General features: G+C 44.2%; 1 long non-coding RNA gene across 1 annotated transcript in view; it reads right to left on the bottom strand.

Annotated features, from left to right (window-relative positions):
• Window positions 1-1,645: 1,645 nt before the first annotated feature.
• Window positions 1,646-24,487, bottom strand: part of LOC129853136 (uncharacterized) — a 67,716-nt gene continuing 44,874 nt past the window's right edge. Inside the window, exon 2 of the long non-coding RNA XR_008759083.1 lies at window positions 1,646-2,427. This is a non-coding gene — a long non-coding RNA (uncharacterized LOC129853136). The remainder of the gene's footprint in view (window positions 2,428-24,487) is intronic.

Genomic DNA, 24,487 nt, shown 5'->3' with positions numbered 1-24,487 from the left:
ACGGCAATTTAACACTGTACTATACATTCAGGAAATGTCATTTCAATTCTGATTAGAGGGAGAACAATAGAATGTCATCATACAGAGGATTGTACACACACATCAACTCTTTCATGTTTCGTTATGAAGTTATTAATCTGGGCAATTATGCTGAACACAGAATTCTTAGAGTATGTGTCTATATTTATAGCTCTATTCAATCAGATCCGCTTTAGCCGACATCCACATAGCAGTTGTTTTGACGGTGTCGGAGGTGGAACTGTGTTAGAGCTGTCAAATCCACAAACAGCTCCTGGCATTGTACCTAAAGCGAGTATTGCCATTGGTTGCACGGATTCGCAAAAAGAGAAATCCAACGCAACCTTGTTTACAAGTTCGAACACTGGGATGTGAGATGTAATCTACACCTCCATTAGGCTGATAGAAATCATAATTATTTTGTTTAAGGATTTTTAAATTTGAGCGTCATTATTTCTATATAGGATACACTTTCTCGTTCTGAACTTCTAACACGAGTGAGACGGATGTGGCTGCGTGACAATGATCCCAATAGCAGCTGCTCAACTCCAACGCATTTCCACCTCCGACACCACCTAAACATCAGCTATGCGGGTGTCGGCTATCTTCAGCTAACGCCTGATCTGATTGAATCTAGGCTTTCAGTTCTACACCATAGTGTAAAAAAACACGTGGGGTACAAATCTCATGCTCCGTGTACAGCATGGTTGAGCTCTTATTCTGATTACTGTATTTGTTTGGTTTTATCCATTCATTTTCAATAAGGTTGACTTGACCTAACGAACCAAAATAAACACATACGAATGTCATTTCTGCAGAGGTAATTCATGTCATTTAAAATACAACTTGAAATTAGTCCGTTTGACTAAAAGGAATAAGGTCGTGTTTTAGAGTCCATTTACGGCTTTGATTGTGTCTCTGTGTTAGGGAACATATTGACACACACATTGACTTGATCTTTCACCCCTGCATGCCACCTGTTAGAGCGTTGACCGGCGGCCTGGGAGCAGCTCAGGTCATTAGGGCCATTCAGAAGAGTCAATGGAGGTTCCCAGGGGAGACTGTGGAGACTGGCCAGAGGACAGACACTGGGATTCCTGCACTCCACACTCCAGTGTCCGCAAGGCTGATCCTCTGCTATTGCACGGGGCTGGCTGATGCATGCACATCCAAACCACTCTAGCATTTTGGGGGCACTAAACAAGCCAGCAAACATTTTTAGTGGCCCACTTCTTGACTGGGTAGAGAAAAATGTACTTTTAAAGTTAATTTCCAATTCTACACATTTTGCATTTTTTTTATTGTTGCAGTTTAAAGCAAGTTTTCTGCAGTTCTACCCATTTTGCCATGGGGTGGCCCCTTGGAGGTCAGGGTCCCTGGGCACGTGCCTTGCGTGCCCGGTCCCTATTCGGCCATGACTACCACAAGTTTAGATAACTGGCTAGACTAATTTACCAATCTAAAAATGGTTAGCTAGTTGAGTGACTGTCAGTGGCCCTGAAACCACTGTTGTGGATCTGCTGTTGACCTGTGTGTGTGTGTGTGTTCGTGTGTGTGTTTCAAATTATATCCACAGTGTTTCTTTACAGCCAGTTTCACACACTCAGGAGGATCACAAACAGTCACAGAAATGGGAAAAGCATTGCTTTATTGTCTATTCTCAACCATACTTTAACCATGAATATGAAAAATAAAAGCAAGGTACCTTTGAAAAGAAGATTGATCAGTGTACTTTGATCAGTAGCAACTTTGAGTCTTATGAAAGAATAGGAATTACATAACTTTCAGAACATTAGGGGAAGAATATGACCAAATAACGAATTCCTTTTGAAGGTATTTCTTTGTTTTCCTCTTACCAGTAGGCTATTATCTGTTAAAGGCTAATGTGTATTAAGTCTAAAAGCAACTATCATTCATCTTCCATAATGCTTGGCTGTAAATTACAGCATTATCTCTGTAGACATGGACGAAGAGAAAAGAGTGGTGTTGGAAATAAAGAGAGAGAAGGATATAAAAAATAAGAAAAGGAAAAAGCATTAGTCTGGGAAAGATTAGGCCTGGCCCTTTCCAGTAGGGCCTGTCAGATTTATTTCCAACATCAAGGGCTTCTCTTCTCTCTCCAGCCCCATCCATCAGAGGCCTGTCTGGGGTTTATGTGTGGCCAGAGCCCTGGACTGGGGACACTGGGTGAAGGGATGGAGGGTTGAGGGCTGGGGGAGTGGAGGGGTTAGGGGGTGGAGGTTTGGAGAGTGGAGCTGTAGGCTCCATGAACGGTTGCCAGGGTACGTGGGCTAGAGGCATCCTCCATCATCTGGTATCCCAGGGTGCAACAGGAGCACGGGCCCCCAGTAAGTCACCAGTGGAAAAGCAGTGTCACCAAGATAAAAGGGGACTTCCCCTTCCTCTGATCTGTGAGAGAAATGAAAGAGAGCGAGAGAGATGGAGAGAGAAAGAGATGGGAAAGAGGGTGAGAGAGAGAGTGAGATGGCGAGAGGGTGAGAGATGGGAAAGAGAAAGATGGAGAGAGAGAGAGAGAGAGAGAGAGATGGGGGTGAGAGAGAGAGATGGGGAGAGAAAGAAAGGGTGGAAGGAGGGAGAGAAAGAGAGCACTGTATTACATGTCAATACGTCTCATTTGAAATTAATATTATAGATTGGGTTTGTAAAAAGGGATGTGCGTTCATTGTTCTGGGACACGTCCCCTGCTCAAACAAACCCCTCCCCATTCCCCACCACTACCACCGCCCTCGCCATGCGCCTCTGCCACCACTCACCCCTGCCGTCTTTCTCTGTGTAACCTAGCAACTATTTAATTAAAATAGCATCAGCAAGGATAGGGCTTTTTTTTCTTTCAAGCCTAGGATTTCCTCCAATCTCAGGGCTTTTCATCACAACGTGAATCAAAACCGTGACACGTCTGCAACTGTATAATACCGTTCATATTCCCTGCCATCTTTGTTGCTTTGTTTTACCTTTGCCATTCTAACATGGCCACAGTTCGTCTTCTTCCACCGTCTCTCTATACTTGCGTCATTGACAGGCCTATCTGATTGAATGCAGATGATGTCATACCCACACCAACAGCACGTTAGTGGTGCAGGAGGCTTTAACGGTGTGTGTAGGACTTTGAGCCACAGAGAACTACAAACAAGGCCTTCACCTCTCTTTCCTTTACTTGCGTATATCAAGAGCAATGAGGCACCTCTTTTACCTCTATCTCTCTCTCTCTCGCGCGCGCGCTTTCTCTGCATGCCAAATCACTGTGCCATCTCGCTTGACCCTAAAAAAAAATGCCTTTCACCACCTTCTACAAATGTGCCAGGCTCGAGCAGGGCGGAGCAAAAAGTAGAAATGTAAAGCAGGTCCTCACTTCGCCGTTCATCGACCGTGATGTCATTCAAACAGCATCCACCACCTCTATTCGGAGAAATAAAACAATGGGGCAAAATGTGGCTCAGGGCTGCCAGCGTGAACATCTCCATCTTTTCCCTTCTTCTCTACAGAGCCCATAGAGCCTACAGATATAATGGAGACGCCTATGCATTCCATAGTGATGTAATAACAGCCCAGGCTTTCTCTCTGAAAGTACTGTATTGTAAGTGTGCTTTTGTAGGATTTCCACCATTTTCTTCGAAGCACTTGAGAGGAACCTACAGTGTGATTACTAGAGTGTAGGGAAAAGTCATGGTAAATGGCTCTAATGATGCTCCCTCCAAATTGGTATATTATGGGGTTGACCTGCTCTCCAGGTTCACGCCCACCTTCTACCTTCTCCACAGTCTAATCTTCCCTCTTACTGTGTTTCCCACTCTCACCTCCTCCCACACTCGCCCTGCTTCCAATTTTACCTCAAAACCTATTCAGACATTTTGATTCAAACACAGACACTTCAGGCCAATGAAAACGGAGAGAGTTTAAGAATTGTAAGCGATAAAGCTACGTAATGCTTTTATATCTAGTATGCTCTGTGAAAATCTTTTAAAAAAACAAATTCAGAGGTTAAGTCCATGCAAGGACATGTCTATTTAGTGTGATATTTCTGAGAGCTGGTATCAATGGATGAAAATCATGTTAAAGTGAAGCATATTCAAAAAGCAGTGGAGACATGGCTCTGACTTGTGTATGACGGATATACTGCTTGTCTCTGGTTGCTTGTATAATTGTACAGTAAGGACAATGGACACGCTTTGTAATTGTGTAGCGATTTTTGTTTACTCCTGATTACCGTTGTCATTCTCACTCTCTCTGATTCATACACACACACACACACACACACACACACGCACAAAATATCACACACGCACAAACACAATCACGCACACACGCAATCACACACACACACAATCACGCATACATACAAACACACACACACACAATCACGCAAACATACACACGCAATCACGCACACACACAATCACGCACACACAAACACATAAGCGAGCGCAGACAAACACAATCACACACACACACATCCATTAATTACGCAATAAAACACTCATTACACAGGCGTAGAAAATCTGTTCTGAGGTAACATTTGAGTTCTGTCCCTCAGAGCATCATAATACATGTAGGCTTTTAATTGAAAATAACAAAATAGCATCATAGATTATTATTGTTGACCGTTGTCATTAGAATTACACACCAATATACTATTGCTATTTTGACACACAATACAAATACACATTTCAATTGATAAAAAAAATGTATGTATTATAATACGCAACATCAAGGCAAATGTCATGTGAAATGTTTTTGCCATTTGTCCCTTGTTGTGTCACAGTGCAAATAAATATAGTAGGTCATGCTGATGTAACGTCATATATTATGATTTTAAATATATTGAGGATGTGTGTCTTATTTTCCCCCAAATACTACAATACTTATTGAAAGAGGAATTTTTAAAAGTAGAAGTTCGAACTGTTTGGGCACAGACCTGAATAGTAAGACAGAACTCTGCAGGCTATCTCTGCAGTAGATTTCAACACCGCCCCCTTTGGCAGTTCTATCTTGTCGGAAAATGTTATAGTTAGGTATGGAAGTTTCAGGGTTTTTGGTGGACTTCCTAAGCCAGGATTCAGACACGGCTAGGACATTCGGGTTTGCAGGGTGTGCTAAAGCAGTGACTAAAACAAACTTAGGGAGGAGGCTTCTGATGTTAACATGCATGAAACCAAGGCTTGGTTTCTGTTCACTTACTCTGCGTCTCACAAAGACACGGCGGTTGGAACCAAAAATCTCAAATTTTGACTCATCAGACCAAAGGACAGATTTCCACGTCTCATGTCCATTGCTCGTGTTTCTTGGCCCAAGCAAGTCTCTTCTTATTATTTGTGTCCTTTAGTAGTGGTTTCTTTGCAGCAATTCGACTATGAAGGCCTGATTCACGCAGTCTCCTCTGAACAGTTGATATTGAGTTGTGTCTGTTATTTGAACTCTATGAAGCATTTATTTGGGCTGCAATTTCTGAGGCTAGTAACTCTAATGAACTTATCCTCTGTAGCAGAGGTAACTCTAGGTCTTCCTTTCCTGTGGTGATCCTCTTGAGAGCCAGTTTTATCATAGCGCTTCAGGGTTGTTGCGACTGCACTTGAAGAAATGTTCAAAGTTCTTGAAGTTTTCCAGATTGATTGACCATGTCTAAAAGTAATGATGAACTGTCATTTCTCTTTGCTTATTTGAGCTGTTCTTGACATAATATGGACTTGGTCTTTTACCAAATAGGGCTATCTTCTGTACATCACCCCTACCTTGTCAAAACACAACTGATTGGATCAAACGTATTAACCTGTCTAGGATCAGCGTGGCGCTAGCGGCACACCCCCCCCCCCCCCACTGAAAAACCAGTGCCGCGAAATTCAAAAAAAATATTTTTTTTAAATATTTAACTTTCACACATTAAAGTCCAATACAGCTAATGAAAGACACAGATCTTGTGAATCCAGTCAACATGTCCGATTTTTAAAATGTTTTACAGGGAAGACACAATATGTAAAGATGTACATCTATTACCTAAAAACACATTAGCATAATCCACCATCTTTTATTTGTCCACCAACACCAGTAGCCATCACCAATTCGGCTAAACTAAGATATTTATAGCCCCTAACCAAGAAAAAAACTCATCAGATGACAGTCTGATAACATATTTATGGTATGGGATAGGTTTTGTTAGAAAAAAGTGCATATTTCAGGTAGATGGCATAGGTTACAATTGCACCCACCGTCACAAATGGAATAGAAAAACTACATTGAGCAACGTGTTTACCTACTTACTAATCATCAAACATTTCGTAAAAATACACAGCATACACGAATCGAAAGACACAGATCCTGTGAATACAGACAATATTTCAGATTTTCTAAGTGTCTTACAGCGAAAACACAATAAATCGTTATATTAGCATAGCACATAGCACATAGCAGCCCAGCATTGATTCTAGCCAAAGTGAGCGATAACGTCAACATCGCCAAAAATATATTAATTTTTTCACTAACCTTCTCAGAATTCTTCAGATGACACTCCTGTAACATCATATTACACAATGCATATAGAGTTTGATCGAAAACGTTTATATTTAGCCACCAAAATCATGGTTAGACAATGTGAAATGTAACTCAGCTGGTCAGAATATGTCCTTGCGCCACTTAGACAGTGATCTACTCTTATACATAAATACTCATAAACGTGACTAAAAAATATAGGGTGGACAGGGATTGATAGACAATTTAATTCTTAATACAATTGCGGAATTACATTTTTTAATTTATCCTTACTTTTCAATACAGTTTGCGCCAAGCGAAGCTACGTCAAAAAACATGGCGTCCTAAGCCACTAAAATGTTTCGACAGAAACACGATTTATCATAATAAAAATGTCCTACCTTGAGCTGTTCTTCCATCAGTATCTTGGGCAAAGGATCCTTTCTTGGGAGTAAGCGTCTTTTGGTGGAAAGCTGTCCTCTTGCCATGTGGAAATGCCAACTGCGTTCGGGATGAACTGAAAAGCGTGCCCAACTATTCACATCGTTTCAAAAATAAATGTCCCAAAATCGCACTAAACGGATATAAATTGCTATAAAACGCTTTAAATTAACTACCTTATGATGTTTTTAACTCCTATAATGAGTGAAAAGATGACCGGAGAAATATAACAGGCTAAACTAACGCTTGGAACAGGTGCGGGCCGGTGTCCTCTAGGCGCATGACGCAGCTCCAAAAGAATGACTAGCCTCAGGGTTTTTTCATTTGTAGTGCCTGTGAACGCGCAATCGACCCCATTGGAATCGTCATCACGTAAAGGCATCCAGGGGAAGACGTAAGAAGTGTCCGTATAGTCATAGCAATGACAGTGCCCTTTTAACTGACTTCAGAACAGTGGCCAACATTTCTCAAATCTGACTCCATGTCAGGGAAATTGCTGTAGAATGGGCTCTGTTCCACTTAGAGACAAAATTTCAACTCCTATAGAAACTATAGACTGTTTTCTATCCAATAATAATAATAATATGCATATTGTACGATCAAGGATTTTGTGGGAAGCCGTTTCAAAAATTACCCAATTAGCATAAATAGTCTAAACAGCGCCCCCATCCCCAACAGGTTAATAAGAAGGAAAGAAATTCCAGAAATGTAACTTTTAACAAGGCACACCTGTTAATTGAAATGCATTCCAGGTGACTACCTCATGAAGCTGGTTGATAGAATACCAATAGTGTGCAAAGCTGTCATCAAGGCAAAGGGTGGCTACTTTGAACAATCTCAAATATAAAAATATTTTGATTTGTTTAACACTTTTTTGGTTACTACATGATTCCATATGTGTTATTTCATATTTATTTTTTTATTTTACCAGGTAAGTTGACTGAGAACACGTTCTCATTTGCAGCAACGACCTGGGGAATAGTTACAGGGGAGAGGAGGGATGAATGAGCCAATTGTAAACTGGGGATTATTAGGTGACCATGATGGTTTGAGGGCCAGATTGGGAATTTAGCCAGGACACCGGGGTTAACACCCCTACTCTTACAATAAGTGCCATGGGATCTTTAATGACCTCAGAGAGTCAGGACACCCGTTTAACGTCCCATCCGAAAGACGGCACCCTACACAGGGCAGTGTCCCCAATCACTGCCCTGGGGCATTGGGATATTTTTTTTATTTTTTTTTTAGACCAGAGGAAAGAGTGCCTCCTACTGGCCCTCCAACACCACTTCCAGCAGCATCTGGTCTCCCATCCAGGGACTGACCAGGACCAACCCTGCTTAGCTTCAGAAGCAAGCCAACAGTGGTATGCAGGGTGGTATGCTGCTGGCCACATAGTGTTGATGTCTTCACTATTATTAAACAATGTAGAAGATAGTAAAAATAAAGAATAACCCTTGAATGAGTACAGTAGGTGTGTTCAAACTTTTGACTGTTACTGTAGGTGATGTCAGAACTAGAAGTAGTGTCTCGTTAATTCTGCGGAGAGCTCTACCAGGTATGTTTTTATGGTATGGCTGTTCAGTCTAAATTCGTGACACAATAGGCAGAAGTCAAATTTTCTAAATAGATTGCAACAGTTTACAGGTATGGACTGCAGAAGAGGAACAGAATTTGTTAGCACAGAACATCAGCACACTGGGTAAGTCTCTGAGAGATATTCATTTTGATGTGGCAGAGCTTCAACCTTTAAAAATAATTTCCATTGATCAAAGTCAGCAATTTCAAATTTCAAACAAAATGTCCCATGACAGACCAAAGAACCAAAGCATTTAGCCCATTTTAGCCCAAGTAATTCTACCTATATTAGAACAATGTTTATGCACACTATTTATACTTACTTGATAACCATGATAATGAGATCAATATCAAGCTTTGTAAAAAATATATATATAATAATAATACCTGTCAATTCTATTGATAAAAAGACTCATGTATTTGTGGAGTGGGTGTTTACAGGCGACACAGAGGTATGTGTGAGAGAGCTAGGGCAGTTTGGAAGGTCCCGCCCCCAATGGCCATCTCTTTACTTTGACACATGTCTAGTCTTGATGACACTTGCAACAATGCTGTCTCTCCACTCCACAAACCTAACACGACTGGCTCAGACAATGTTGTGGCCTACGGACCATATGCGGTGCTTGCAGCCAGAGATGTGTCCTCTGCCCAAAGGTTAAGTATTGTGAGGTTGAAAGTGCTTTGATATGCAGTTGGGTAAACCATTGACAGCACAAATGTTTTGCATGTTTATCCATTTAATGTTTCAGAACAAGTTATCCTGATTATTGACTATTTCACATGATCATTCACATGATACAATACTAACAAGAGATTGTTCATCAATCATGTTGTGGTATGACATTCATGGTGTCTTTGCAGAAAATAATGCTGAGTACTAGACCACCCTAGACCAGGACTAAGGTGAGGCCTAGCTCAGAGCTCCAGGGGGAATCTTTCAGAGACCCAGACATAACAGCATGGAGAGGAGAAAAAAGGAGAACAGAAGAGAGGAGAGATGGTCAAAAGTTCTGTTTTTGGTGGCAAGTTGTGTCTCGACTTGTCAACAATTACACAAACAACTGTCACATCAGACAGAAATATTAGTTTATCACCCTGTGCACTTGGGACACTATTCCCTACCCAATCCTCTCATCCCACTCAGCCACATGCTTCAAAACCCTTTCACCACCCGCATACACGCACACTCTCATATCCCTCATTAAAATGCAGAACCCCTCACACCCCTGCCGCATACATTAATCAGCACTCTGGTAACAAGCTAGCTCCATTTATTCAAACCCAGAGCCCCTTACCATTAGTCTGACAGTGGTTAACAGCGGCTGAAGGCCCACAGGCTGCAGTGCTCTCTCCTCAGGGTCCCTGATTAAAAGGAGAACCCCTCGGACACAAACCTTTCGACTCCTTTCATCATCTCTGCCCCTCAGATGATCCCTTGACCGGACCGCCAACTGTCAAGTGTACCTGTTTCCATGGGCTCCACCCCCATCCCATCTCTGTCCTCTCCAGCCTCCATCCCTCTCACCTCACGCCAGTCTAATCCAGCCCATCACCTCCTGCTCAATCTAATTGTCACTTTATATTCCCCACTAGACCCTTGTGGTTTTAATTTTCAGTTTAAGCCCTAATGTACACCGAACAAAAATTAAAATGCAACATCCAACAATTTCAAAGGTTTTACTGAGTTACAGTTCATATAAGGAAATCAGTCAATTGGAGAAAAAAAATAGGCCCTAATCTATAGATTTTACCTGACTGGGAATACAGATATGCATCTGTTGGTCACAGATATGTTTTTTAATAAGGTAGGGGCATTGATCAGAAAACCATTCAGTATCTGGTGTGACCACCATTAGCCTCAGGCTGTTGATTGTGGCCTGTGGAATGTTGTCCGATCCTCTTCAATGGCTGTGCAAAGTTGGTGGATATTGGCGAGAACTGGAACACGCTGTTGTACACATCAATTCAGAGCATCCCAAATATGCTCAATGGGTGACATGTCTGGTGAGTATGCAGTCCATGGAAGAACTGGGACATTTTCAGCTTCCAGGAATTGTGTACAAATCCTTGCGACATGGGGCCATATAATATCATGCTGAAACATGAGGTGATGGCGGAAGATGAATGGAACGACAACGGACCTCAGTTTCTTGTCACGGTATCTCTGTGCATTCAAATTGCCATCAATAAAATGAAATTGTGTTCATTGTCTGTAGCTTATGCCTGCCCCTACCGTAACCCCGTTGTACACTTCTGCCATCTGCCCGGTACAGTTTAAATCGGGGTTCATCCGTGAAGAGCACACTTCTCCAGCGTGCCAGTGGCCATCGAAGGTGAGCCTTTGCCCACTGAAGTCAGTCACAACGCTGAACTGCAGTCAGGTAAATACCCTGTTGAGGATGATGAGCAAGCAGGTGAGCTTCCCTGAGACGGTTTCTGACATTTTGTGCAGAAATCCTTTGGGTGTGCAAATCCAAAGTTTCATCAGCTGTCCGGGTGTCAGACAATCCCACAGGTGAAGAAGCTGGATGTGGAGGTCCTCGGCCGGTCCATAGCATAACATCTGGGACATAACATCTGGGACATCATGTCTCGCTCCATCCACCAACGCCACGTTGCACCACAGACTGTCCAGGAGTTGGCGGATGCTTTAGTCCAGGTCTGGGAGGAGATCCCTCAGGAGACCATCCGCCACCTCATCAGGAGCATGCCCAGGCGTTGTAGGGAGGTCATACAGGACCGTGGAGGCCACACACACTACTGAGCCTCATTTTGACTTGTTTTACGGACATTACATCAAAGTTGGATCAGCCTGTAGTGTGGTTTTCCACTTTAATTTTGAGTGTGACTCCAAATCCAGACCTCCATGGGTTGATACATTTGATTTCCATTGATAACTTTTGTGTGATTTTGTTGTCAGCACATTCAACTATGTAAAGAAAAAAGTATTTAATAAGAATATTTCATTCATTCAGATCTAGGATGTGGTACTTTAGTGTTCCCTTTATTTTTTTGAGCAGTGTATATATAAACTCAACAAAAAAAGAAGGACTCTGTATTTCAAAGATAATTCATAAAAATCCTAATAGATCTTCATTGTAAAGGGTTTAAACACTGTTTCCCATGCTTGTTCAATGAACCATAAACAATTAATGAACATGCACCTGTGGAACAGTCATTAAGACACCAACAGCTTACAGACGGTAGGCAATTAAGGTCACAGTTATGAAAACTTAGGACACTAAAGAGGCTTTTCTTCTGACTCTGAAAAACACCAAAAGAAAGATACCCAGGGTCCCTGCTCATCTGCGTGAATGTGCCTTAGGCATGCTGCAAGGAGGCATGAGGACTGCGGATGTGGCCAGGGCAATAAATTGCAATGTCCGTACTGTGAGATGCCTAAGACAGCTCTACAGGGAGACAGGACGAAGAGCTGATCGTCCTCGCGGTGGCAGACCACATGTAACAACACCTTCACAGGACCGGTACCTCCGAACCATCAGAACTCAGACTGTCCGCAATAGGCTGAGAGAGGCTTTACTGAGGGCTTGTAGGACTGTTGTAAGGCAGGTCCTGACCAGACACCAGACATGCACATTTGTGGCCTGCTGGAGGTCATTTTGCCGTGCTCCTCCTGCTCCTCCTTGCACAAAAGCAGAGGTAGCGGTCCTGCTGCTGGGTTGTTGCCCTCCTACGGCCTCCTCCACGTCTCCTGATGTACTGGCCTGTCTCCTGGTAGCGCCTCCATGCTCTGGACACTACGCTGACAGACACAGCAAACCTTCTTGCCACAGCTCGCATTGATGTGCCATCCTGGATGAGCTGCACTACCTGAGCCACTTGTGTGGGTTGTAGACTCCGTCTCATGCTACCACTAGAGTGAAAGCACCGCCAGCATTCAAAAGTGACCAAAACATCAGCCAGGAAGCATAGGAACTGAGAAGTGGTCTGTGGTCACCACCTGCAGAACCACTCCTTTATTGGGGGTGTCTTGCTAATTGCCTATAATTCCCACCTTTTGTCTATTCCATTTGCACAACAGCATGTGAAATTTATTGTCAATCAGTGTTGCTTCCTAAGTGGACAGTTTGATTTCACAGAAGTGTGATTGACTTGGAGTTACATTGTGTTGTTTAAGTGTTCCCTTTATTTTTTTGAGCAGTGTATATATATATATATATATATATATATATATATATTTACAAGTCGGAAATGTACATACACTTTAGCCAAATACATTTTAACTCAGTTTTTCACAATTCCTGACATTTAATCCTAGTAAACATTCCCTGTCTTAGGCCAGTTAGGATCAACACTTTATTTTAAGAATGTGAAATGTCAGAATAATAGTAGAGAGAAGGATTTATATCAGCTTTAATTTCTTTCATCACATTCCCAGTGGGTCAGAAGTTTGCATACACACAATTAGTATTTGGTAGCATTGCCTTTAAATTGTTTAACTTGGGTGGCCTTCCACAAGCTTCCCACAATAAATTGGGTGAATTCTGGCCCATTCCTCCTGACAGAGCTGATGTGACTGAGTCAAGTTTGTAGGCCTCCTTGCTCGCACATGCTTTTCAGTTCTGCCCACAAATTCTTCTATAGGATTGAGGTCAGGGCTTTGTGATGGCCACTCCAATACCTTGACTTTGTTGTCCTTAAGTCATTTTGCCACAACTTTGGAAGTATGCTTTGGGTCATTGTCCATTTGGAAGACCCATTTGCGACCAAGCTTTAACTTACTGACTGATGTCTTGAGATGTTGCTTCAATATATTCACATACTTTTTCTCCCTCATGATGCCATCTATTTTGTGAAGTGCACCAGTCTCTCCTGCAGCAAAGCACCCTCACAACATGATGCTTCCACCCCTGTGCTTCACGTTTGGGATGGTGTTCTTCGGCTTGCAAGCCTCCCCCTTTTTCCTCCAAACATAAAGATGGTCATTATGGCCAAACAGTTCTATTTTTGTTTCATCAGACCAGAGGATATTTCTCCAAAAAGTACGATCTTTGTCCCCATGTGCATTTGCAAACCATAGTCTGGCGTTTTTATGGCGGATTTGGAGCAGTGGCTTCTTCCTTGCTGAGCGGCCTTTCAGGTTATGTCGAAATAGGACTCGTTTTACTGTGGATAAACATACTTTTGTACCTGTTTCATCCAGCATCTTCACAAGGTCCTTCGCTGTTGTTCTGTGATTGATTTGCACTTTTCCCACCAAAGTATGTTCATATTTAGGAAACAGAATGAGTCTCTTTTCTGAGCGGTATGATGGCTGCGTGGTCCCATGGTGTTTCTACTTGCCTACTATTGTTTGTACAGATGAACGTGGTACCTTCAGGCGTTTGGAAATTGCTCCCAAGGATGAACCAGACTTGTGGAGGTCTACAATTTTGGAGGTCTACAAATTCTACAATCTACAATTTTGATTTTCACATGATGTCAAGCAAAGAGGCACTGAGTTTGAAGGTAGGCCTTGAAATACATCCACAGGTACACCTCCAAATGACTCAAATTGTGTCAATTAGCCTATCAGAAGCTTCTAAAGCCATGATATAATTTTCTGGAATTTTCCAAGCTGTTTAAAGGCACAGTCAACTTAGTGTATGTAAACTTCTGACCCACTGGAATTGTGATACAGTGAATTATAAGTGAAATAATCTGTCTGTAACAATTGTTGGAAAAATTACTTGTGTCATGCACAAAGTAGATGTCCTAACCGACTTGCCAAAACCATAGTTTGTTAACAAGAAATTTGTGGAGTGGTTGGAAAACGAGTTTGAATGACTCCAACCTAAGTGCATGTAAGCTTCCGACTTCAACTGTATTTATCCACCTTTTTTGTGGGCACTAAACAGTCTAAGACCTGTCTCTGCTGGGGGGGGGGGGGGGGGGGGTTCTACGAAGCTAAATGGAATTGCTTTAAGATGATCATTCCAAAGATCGGCTGGCTGGCTGGCTGACTCTCTCTCTCTCTCTCTCTCGTACTCTTTCTCTTTCTCTCTCTCTCTCTCTCTCTCTCTCTCTCTCTCTCTCTCTCTCTCTCTCTCTCTCTCTCTCTCTCTCTCTCTCTCTCTCTCTCTCTCTCGTACTCTTTTTCTCTCAGGATACATCTGTCTTGGGGATTTGGACAGGTGCACCTGTCCCAGATTCCATCTTTAGGCTCTTCCCAACAGGGTCTCCCCATTCAGAGCATAACGTCTCATTAGCTGGTGCCCTTGAAAGACGTGGCACTGCATTTCAAATTCAGTTACACATTCTGTTTGAATGGGGGGTAAAGGAGAACGGAGGAGAGAAAGAGAGAGATGGACTCGACGCAGAGAAAGAGAGAGAGAGAGTCTTCTGAGACTACAGTAATTTCATGCCATCATAGTCACCTTGGGCAGGAGACATTCTAATGGGGTTTCTGTGAGGAGCTCCTGGACAATAAAGCTTTTGAGAGATGAAAATGTGGTAGGCTTCCCATACCACATAGTATTTCGACTTGAAATTGAAAGGTCTAAGCATAGTGAGAAATTGTAATATGTGGTGAATGTTATGGACTGAGTGAATTGAATCCACAATCATTTTAAGCAATTGTCTGTAATGGCTTTAATTGTGTGGGGGTGACATTTTCAGCTAAACTTTCTATCATCTCTACGCTCAAAGAGCAAAGCAGAAGACTATAAACAAACAATTATTGGTCTGACAGTATAATAATCCCTCCTTGTTCTATTCACCCTTCCTGTAGCAGAGAAGCAGCAGATCAATGATTCATTGATCAATGTACGAGGACTGTGTCTGGGACCCATGGTACTCTAGCTCTCTAGCTGGTCAAAACACCATCACAGCCATACACCTCTCTGCCCTGTTTTCACAAGCAGGAAAGTGGAATCGCCTTTACCCACTCAACCTTCCCCCAGCCCCTACAGAGTACTGTGCCCAGACATACTTGATACTAGCTCAGTGCCATAGTGGCACCATAGCTCTGAACTGATTGGGGTTTGCTTTGGAACAACCTCCAGTCTATGGGCGGGTGGGTAGGTTAGGACCGTTTCCAGTTCATAATTGTCTTCAAGACTGCTGGTCTGAAACTCTCCAGCACATCTCCTAGCCATGAGAAGTGGCATTGTAGCCATGGCAGTCCTTTACCTCTGTCTCTACCTGTCTCTAATGATGCGGACGACTGTGCTGGAATACAGCAGGGGGGAACTGGGTCTCTCCTAACAAGGACATTCTCAGAGAGAGGGTGGTCAGAGGTGGGAGGGCCAGGGAGGTCAAACAACACCACAGCAAGAGAGACGTTTCTCATTCTAGCCCTCCAAATCAGCTAATAACTGTGATTAGCTGATGCTACAGAAACCACTGAGGAGAGAGAGTCTTGGTGGCCCGCTGGTTCTATGGTGAATGTCCTACATCTAATAAAGCAGAAGAGGGGGTGTGTTAATAGGATTATTGCCACAGCTGTGATGCAGTCAAAAGAAAGAGGCGTAGCCAGAAGAATTGACAAGTCCAAATGGTATACCAGTCAATTGTTACAGACCATACAGTGTAAAGACCTCCTGTACTCACAGATGGATTGTGGTAGTGACTGGCCTGCTGTTTGCTCTATGGCCACCCCTCTGTTGTTGAGGTGGATAGGAGTATTGACCACCTGTCACCCCACCACTCCCCCTCAACAGACTCCTTAATAAACACTTCAGGGGCCCAGGACTGGTGGTCATGAAACCAAAGGATTAAGACCTTGTCTTTGCCAGACACCGACCTCAGATGAATGGGACCAGACTGTTGAAATGAAATGTTTATGGTGGTGGACAGTCTTGGTTGTAGATTTTACTTTTCTATCTGACATGCGTTTATATTTTTTTCCTAATCCATTTAGACAAATCCATTTAGTATTTTCAGTCATCCCATACAATGTAGCAGTTTGTTGAAGAGGGGTAGCTATCTCACTTTACCTGTGATGAATCAGTCATTTTAACAGGTAACAGCCTGGAAAATGTTCCTGACGTACTTCGATGTGATTTGATGTATATCCTCTCACTGAATAGATGTACGCAAGTATTGCCGGTTATTCATTGATTGATTTCATTTTGATTCGCAGTCATAGAGATTGATTTCGGTACATATAAACTCTACTTTTCTTTTCAATATTTGGGCTATTTCCGATGTCAGTATATGTAACTATATACTTAATCCATTCTGTAACCAAGTACCAATCATGTTTGTCTATGGAGATTGCATGGCGGTGTGCTCGATTTTATGCTGAAATTATGCCGAATCCACTCATTTGAAGGGGTGTCCACATACTTTTGGAAATGTAGTGTATGTTTTGGTAACTATGTGCTTAATCCATTCTATAACCAAGTGTCTATCATGATGAACACATACAGGAAGCAGATAATAGAGAAAGACTTCTCTTCACCCTAGACATTGATGTACATTTGTAGAAGTATGCATGCTCAACCCTAATGGCAGTCAAAGGCTATTTTCTCCCCTTACGCCACCTCTCGTTGCTGCCAATTGAAAGCTACCTCATGGACACCCTCTACAGAAAGACTGACACAGATGAAAGCTAATAGGTTATAGTATGGAGGAACTGTAGAACATGACCGAGGTAGCGGTGCGGGCGGGCAAGTGTTTGTGCCCCACGGCACACTGCAAGGGTTGAAAGGTTCCCCCACATCTGCCAAGACACCGGGAGGCAGATACAGGATTAGCATCCCGTGCTCTCGCCGTAGGCAGTTACTACCAGAGGCCCACAGCTGCTCACACACACATACACACACACAAATACACACACACACAAACGCAAATTAGCAGGGAAAACCCACACAGAACTCACTGAGTCTTTCCTCTGTCGGGTTGGACTGAGTTTGAAAGCAGATTGCCGATGGTGATTCCGGGAGGATATGTTGAAGCTGTGTGGGGTAATAATAGTTAGAATCAGCTTTATTAGAGGTACTAATGATTTAGATATATTATGATATAGGCCTACTTTACCTGATGATTTAAAGGCATTGATATATAGGCCAAGTGCATACTATGTCATTATATATACTGTACATGTATGTACTGTAGTTGTTTATATGGTTTAAGAAAAACAACTCAGTGAGCTCCTCCTATCCAACCATATATATACAGTATATACACACAGTATACACACACGCACTCTGCACGCTCCCCGTGGCATGTCTGAGGACGTGAAAGCAGGCCAGCTGCAGTGTCCCTGGCGTTATACAGTAAGACCCAGGGGGTCTCCCAGCAGGAAACAGAAACAGACAGTACAGTCTGCCTTACAATGAGCCCACAAAGATCACGTCAGTGCACTACAGATGTACGATCTTCATTTGATTACCCTGTTGCAGGAGAACTTTACTGCAACGCAGGGAATTTAAAACTTGGAGTATATTTGAGGTTTAAAAAGGTTTCTAAAGTTTCTAATTTCCAATTTTAAATTTCAGACTTTATTTTCCCTTACAAAAATGAATCAACCCCTACAAAAATGTAAACTAATTATATTCAACATAATAATTCACATTTCCTGTTGCTGCAGGATTATTTTCCTGCTGTAGGAGACTGGCTCAAAAACATCTGCAGTTTTCAGGTAGACCTGTAATAACTATGAAATTCCCTCACTGGGCAATATAACCGGTTATGACATCGTTATGGTAGGGTAGGAGTTAAGACTCAAAGAGGGACCTAAACTGATTGACCTTATTGTAAGATTACAGTTTACAGTATAGGGCATGGTTTTTTCAAATCTGTGAATACATTTCAAGTCTTAATTGTACTTAACTTTAACATTGTGTATGCCTTGCTTTACTCCTTCTGATGTGTCATCACTCTTATTCAAAGAGAGATATCAAATAAATGACAGAAACATTTCTCTCACTCTCTTTCAACAGTTCTGCCCATTTACAGTGAGGGGCTCAGAGTAGCTGTGATTTGAAAGTAACCCAGAATCTCTTTTTCACAGCTGCTCACACACACATACACACACACAAATACACACACACACAAACGCAAATTAGCAGGGAAAACCCACACAGAACTCACTGAGTCTTTCCTCTGTCGGGTTGGACTGAGTTTGAAAGCAGATTGCCGATGGTGATTCCGGGAGGATATGTTGAAGCTGTGTGGGGTAATAATAGTTAGAATCAGCTTTATTAGAGGTACTAATGATTTAGATATATTATGATATAGGCCTACTTTACCTGATGATTTAAAGGCATTGATATATAGGCCAAGTGCATACTATGTCATTATATATACTGTACATGTATGTACTGTAGTTGTTTATATGGTTTAAGAAAAACAACTCAGTGAGCTCCTCCTATCCAACCATATATATACAGTATATACACACAGTATACACACACGCACTCTGCACGCTCCCCGTGGCATGTCTGAGGACGTGAAAGCAGGCCAGCTGCAGTGTCCCTGGCGTTATACAGTAAGACCCAGGGGGTCTCCCAGCAGGAAACAGAAACAGACAGTACAGTCTGCCTTACAATGAGCCCACAAAGATCACGTCAGTGCACTACAGATGTACGATCTTCATTTGATTACCCTGTTGCAGGAGAACTTTACTGCAACGCAGGGAATTTAAAACTTGGAGTATATTTGAGGTTTAAAAAGGTTTCTAAAGTTTCTAATTTCCAATTTTAAATTTCAGACTTTATTTTCCCTTACAAAAATGAATCAACCCCTACAAAAATGTAAACTAATTATATTCAACATAATAATTCACATTTCCTGTTGCTGCAGGATTATTTTCCTGCTGTAGGAGACTGGCTCAAAAACATCTGCAGTTTTCAGGTAGACCTGTAATAACTATGAAATTCCCTCACTGGGCAATATAACCGGTTATGACATCGTTATGGTAGGGTAGGAGTTAAGACTCAAAGAGGGACCTAAACTGATTGACCTTATTGTAAGATTACAGTTTACAGTATAGGGCATGGTTTTTTCAAATCTGTGAATACATTTCAAGTCTTAATTGTACTTAACTTTAACATTGTGTATGCCTTGCTTTACTCCTTCTGATGTGTCATCACTCTTATTCAAAGAGAGATATCAAATAAATGACAGAAACATTTCTCTCACTCTCTTTCAACAGTTCTGCCCATTTACAGTGAGGGGCTCAGAGTAGCTGTGATTTGAAAGTAACCCAGAATCTCTTTTAAGGATTGCAATGATCCACAGAGAGAGCACAGGTAAAGTGCTTTTTATGAGGGGGCCCCAATTCCAGCAGTCAGAGCAGTGCCGCTTCTATTCCACATCCAGCTTCAAAGCAAGGCTTCAAATCAAGCCAACGAGACTCCATCTCCTCTTATCTCCCACTGTATAGATCCTCCAGGGTGAGAGGGAGCACAGGGAAGGTGGAAATGAATGATGGGGGAGGATGTATTGCACCTACTCGAGGACACAGCGGAAGAGCCAAATTAGCTGAATATTAGGAAGGAGAGTTCCAGTGAGTTGTTAGAGGCCCAACATCACAGCTCTGTACTTGGCGAGTCGGAGCGTTCAGTTCTACCTGTCTCTGTCCATGTTGCTCCTTCTTCAGACAGACCCGGAGAGAGACATTATAATGTTATGGTACTGTATGTAAGAGCTGTCGCTTTCCTCATCCTCGGAAGAGGTGAGGAGAGAAGGATCTTCAGACCAATATGCGGAGTCAGGGAAATATGCCATCCTTTTTATTAATACGAAAACTGATGACAGGAAAACAAACACTTTAACAAACTACAAAATAAGAAAACGACGTACACGCAACCTGAACATAAACTTACATGGACAAACGTAAACTCACGAACAGGAACGGACATCGAAACATACGAACAGCCAAACAGCTCCAAAAGTGAATACATCTAACATAACGAAGACATCACAGGAGACAATCACCCACAAACAAACAGTGAGAATGCCCTACCTAAATATGACTCTTGATTAGAGGAAAATGCAAACCACCTGCCTCTAATCAAGAGCCATACCAGGCAAACCGAAACCAACATAGAAACAGATAACATAGACTGCCCACCCAAAACACATGCCCTGACCAAAAACACATAAAAACTAACATAAATAGGTCAGGACTGTTACAGTACCCCCCCCCCAAGGTGCGAACGCCGGGCGCACCAGCACAAAGTCCAGGGGAGGGTCCGGGTGGGCAGTTGACCACGGTGGTGGTTCCGGTTCAGGACGCTGTCCCCGCACCACCATAGTCACTCCCCTCTTCTTTCTACCCCTTCCCCTGACCACCCAAACATTACCTTCCCCTAAATAAACAGCTAGTAGCACCAGGACAAGGGGCAGCACCGGGACAAGGGGTAGCACCGGGACAAGGGGCAGCACCAGAACAAGGGGCAGCACCAGGATAAGGACCATCACTGGAATAAGGGGCAGCACCGGGACAAGAGGCAGCACCGGGACAAGGGGCAGCACCGGGACAAGGGGCAGCACCGGGACAAGGGGCCGCACCGGGACAAGGGGCAGCACCGGGACAAGGGGCAACACCGGGACAAGGGGCAACACCGGGACAAAGGGCAGATCCCGGCTGAAGGACTCTGGCAGGTCCTGTTTGGACGGCTCTGGCAGGTCCATGCAGGCTGACGGCTCTCGACGCTCATGGCAGACTGACGGCTCTCGACGCTCATGGCAGGCTGACGGCTCTCTACGCTCATGGCAGGCTGACGGCTCTCTACGCTCATGGCAGGCTGACGGCTCTCTACGCTCATGGCAGGCTGACGGCTCTCGACGCTCATGGCAGGCTGACGGCTCTCGACGCTCATGGCAGGCTGACGGCTCTCGACGCTCATGGCTCTCTGACGGCTCTCGACGCTCATGGCTCTCTGACGGCTCTCGACGCTCATGGCTCTCTGACGGCTCTGGCTGCTCATGGCTCTCTGACGGCTCTGGCTGCTCATGGCTCTCTGACGGCTCTGGCTGCTCATGGCTCTCTGACGGCTCTGGCTGCTCATGGCTCTCTGACGGCTCTGGCTGCTCATGGCTCTCTGGCGGCTCTGGCAGATCCTGTCTGGTTGGCGGCTCTGGCAGATCCTGTCTGGTTGGCGGCTCTGGCAGATCCTGTCTGGTTGGCGGCTCTGGCAGATCCTGTCTGGTTGGCGGCTCTGGCAGATCCTGTCTGGCGGGCGGCTCTAGCGGCTCCTGTCTGGCTGACGGCTCTAGCGGCTCCTGTCTGGCGGATGGCTCTGTAGGCTCATGGCAGACGGGCGGCTTTGCAGGCTCATGGCAGACGGGCGGCTTTGCAGGCTCCTGGCAGACGGATGGCTCAGATGGCGCTGGGGAGACGGATGGCTCAGATGGCGCTGGGGAGACGGATGGCTCAGATGGCGCTGGGGAGACGGATGGCTCAGATGGCGCTGGGGAGACGGATGGCTCAGATGGCGCTGGGGAGACGGATGGCTCTGGCCGGATACGGCACACTGTAGACCTGGTGCGTGGTGCCGGAACTGGAGGCACCGGGCTAATGATAAGCACCTTCCTACTAGTGCGTGGAGCAGAGACAGGGCACACTGAACTCTCAAAGCGTACTCTATACCTGGTGCGTGGTACCGGCACTGGTGGCACCTGGCTGAGGGCACGCACCTCAGGACTAGTACGGGGAGAAGTGACAGTGTGTACAGGACTTGGGAGACGCACAGGTGGCTTAGTGCGTGGGGCCGGAACTGGAGGCACCGAACTAGATACACGCACTATAGGGAGAGTGCGTGGAGGAGGAACAGGGCTCTGGAAATGCACTGGTAGCCTAGTGCGTAATATAGGCACTGTAGGTACTAGGCTGGGGCGGGGAGGTGGCGCCGGAAATACCGGACCGTGCAGGCGTACTGGCTCTCTTGAGCATTGAGCCTGCCCAACCTTACCTGGTTGAATGCTCCCGGTCGCCCTGCCAGTGCGGCGAGGTGGAATAGCCCGCACTGGGCTATGCAGGCGAACCGGGGAAACCATGCGTAAGGCAGGTGCCATGTATGCCGGCCCGAGGAGACGCACTGGAGACCAGACGCGTTGAGCCGGCCTCATGACACCTGGCTCAATGCCCAATCTAGCCCTACCAGTGCGGGGAGGTGGAATAACCCGCACTGGGCTATGCACACGTACAGGAGACACCGTGCGCTCTACTGCGTAACACGGTGTCTGCCCGTACTCCCGCTCTCCACGGTTAGCCTGGGAAGTGGGCGCAGGTCTCCTACCTGCCCTTGGCCCACTACCCTTTAGCCCCCCCCCAAGAAATTTTTGGGAGTTACTCACAGGCTTTTCGGGCTTCCGTGCAAGACGTGTCCCCTCATAATTCCGGTTTCGAGCTTGATTCTCCGGCTTCCATCCACGTCTCCTAGCTGCCTCCTTAAACCACCGCTCCTGGGCTGTGGCTGCCTCACTCTTCTCACGAGAGCAGCGATGTTCTCCAGTTTGCGCCCAGGGTCCTCTACCAGACAGGATCTCCTCCCAAGTCCAAAAATCCTTGTTGCTCCGTTTAGCATTCCCATACCGCTTGGTCTCTGTATTTTGGTGGGTGATTCTGTAAGAGCTGTCGCTTTCCTCATCCTCGGAAGAGGTGAGGAGAGAAGGATCTTCAGACCAATATGCGGAGTCAGGGAAATATGCCATCCTTTTTATTAATACGAAAACTGATGACAGGAAAACAAACACTTTAACAAACTACAAAATAAGAAAACGACGTACACGCAACCTGAACATAAACTTACATGGACAAACGTAAACTCACGAACAGGAACGGACATCGAAACATACGAACAGCCAAACAGCTCCAAAAGTGAATACATCTAACATAACGAAGACATCACAGGAGACAATCACCCACAAACAAACAGTGAGAATGCCCTACCTAAATATGACTCTTGATTAGAGGAAAATGCAAACCACCTGCCTCTAATCAAGAGCCATACCAGGCAAACCGAAACCAACATAGAAACAGATAACATAGACTGCCCACCCAAAACACATGCCCTGACCAAAAACACATAAAAACTAACATAAATAGGTCAGGACTGTTACACTGTAGTGGAACCAGGTCATTTCAGTTGGAGTCTGTACAGTATCAGTTCGATGTTAGATTTAGTTATATGCTTGGTGTCTTTAGCTGATCCAGTTTCTGCTGTTCTGCCTGCGGCTTCGGAACCCTGACCTGTTTATCGGACCTGCTACCTTATTCCGGACCGGCTGTTTCCACTCTCTCTTTGACATTTACTCCTGAGGTGCTGACCTGTTCCACCCTCTGTAACCACTGTGATTATTGTTTGACCCTGCTCGTCATCTATGAACGTATGAACATCTTGAAGAACTATCTACCTTTAATGGCCATGTACTCTTATAATCTCCACCGGCACAACTAGAACAGCCTGGTTCCTCTCTAGGTGTCTTCCTAAGTTCCTGCCTTTCTAGGGAGTTTTTCCTAGCCACCGTGCTTCTACATCTGCATTGCTTGCTCTTTGGGGTTTTAGGCTGGGTTTCTGAATAAGCACTTTGTGACATCTGCCGATGTAAAAAGAGCTTTAGAAATACATTTGATTGATTGATTGATAATATGGTATTTTTGGCAACATCATGGTTTTATGCGCATCCCAAAATAATGGTGAAAAGTGCACTGGAAAACGGTTCAAACAGACTTTAGGTGCAGTAGAGCACAATAGATACATTCGCTCAGAACAGGGGGTTTTATCTGCAAATTATGTTGACATTCCTTCTTAATTGGCATGATAACGTTATGAAAAAGGGTTTGAGTGAACAACCTTGTGGTGACCTTTGGTGGAAATCAGGCACACCACTGCGTCCTTTGTGAGGCTTTTAAGGCCTTCAGTCATTCGTTTATATTCAGAGTGGAAATTAAACAGCCACCTGAACAACTTTATGTGCCCTCGTAAATAAAGCCTAGGACTTCCAATACTTTTTCCACAAAGGAGATTAATGTGTGTGTGTGCGTGTGTGGTGTGCATGTGTGTGCGTGTGTGTG

The sequence above is a fragment of the Salvelinus fontinalis genome, chromosome 4 (genome assembly GCF_029448725.1).
Source record: "Salvelinus fontinalis isolate EN_2023a chromosome 4, ASM2944872v1, whole genome shotgun sequence".
NCBI lineage: Eukaryota > Metazoa > Chordata > Actinopteri > Salmoniformes > Salmonidae > Salvelinus > Salvelinus fontinalis.
This window is presented reverse-complemented; position numbering and strand designations above follow the sequence as displayed.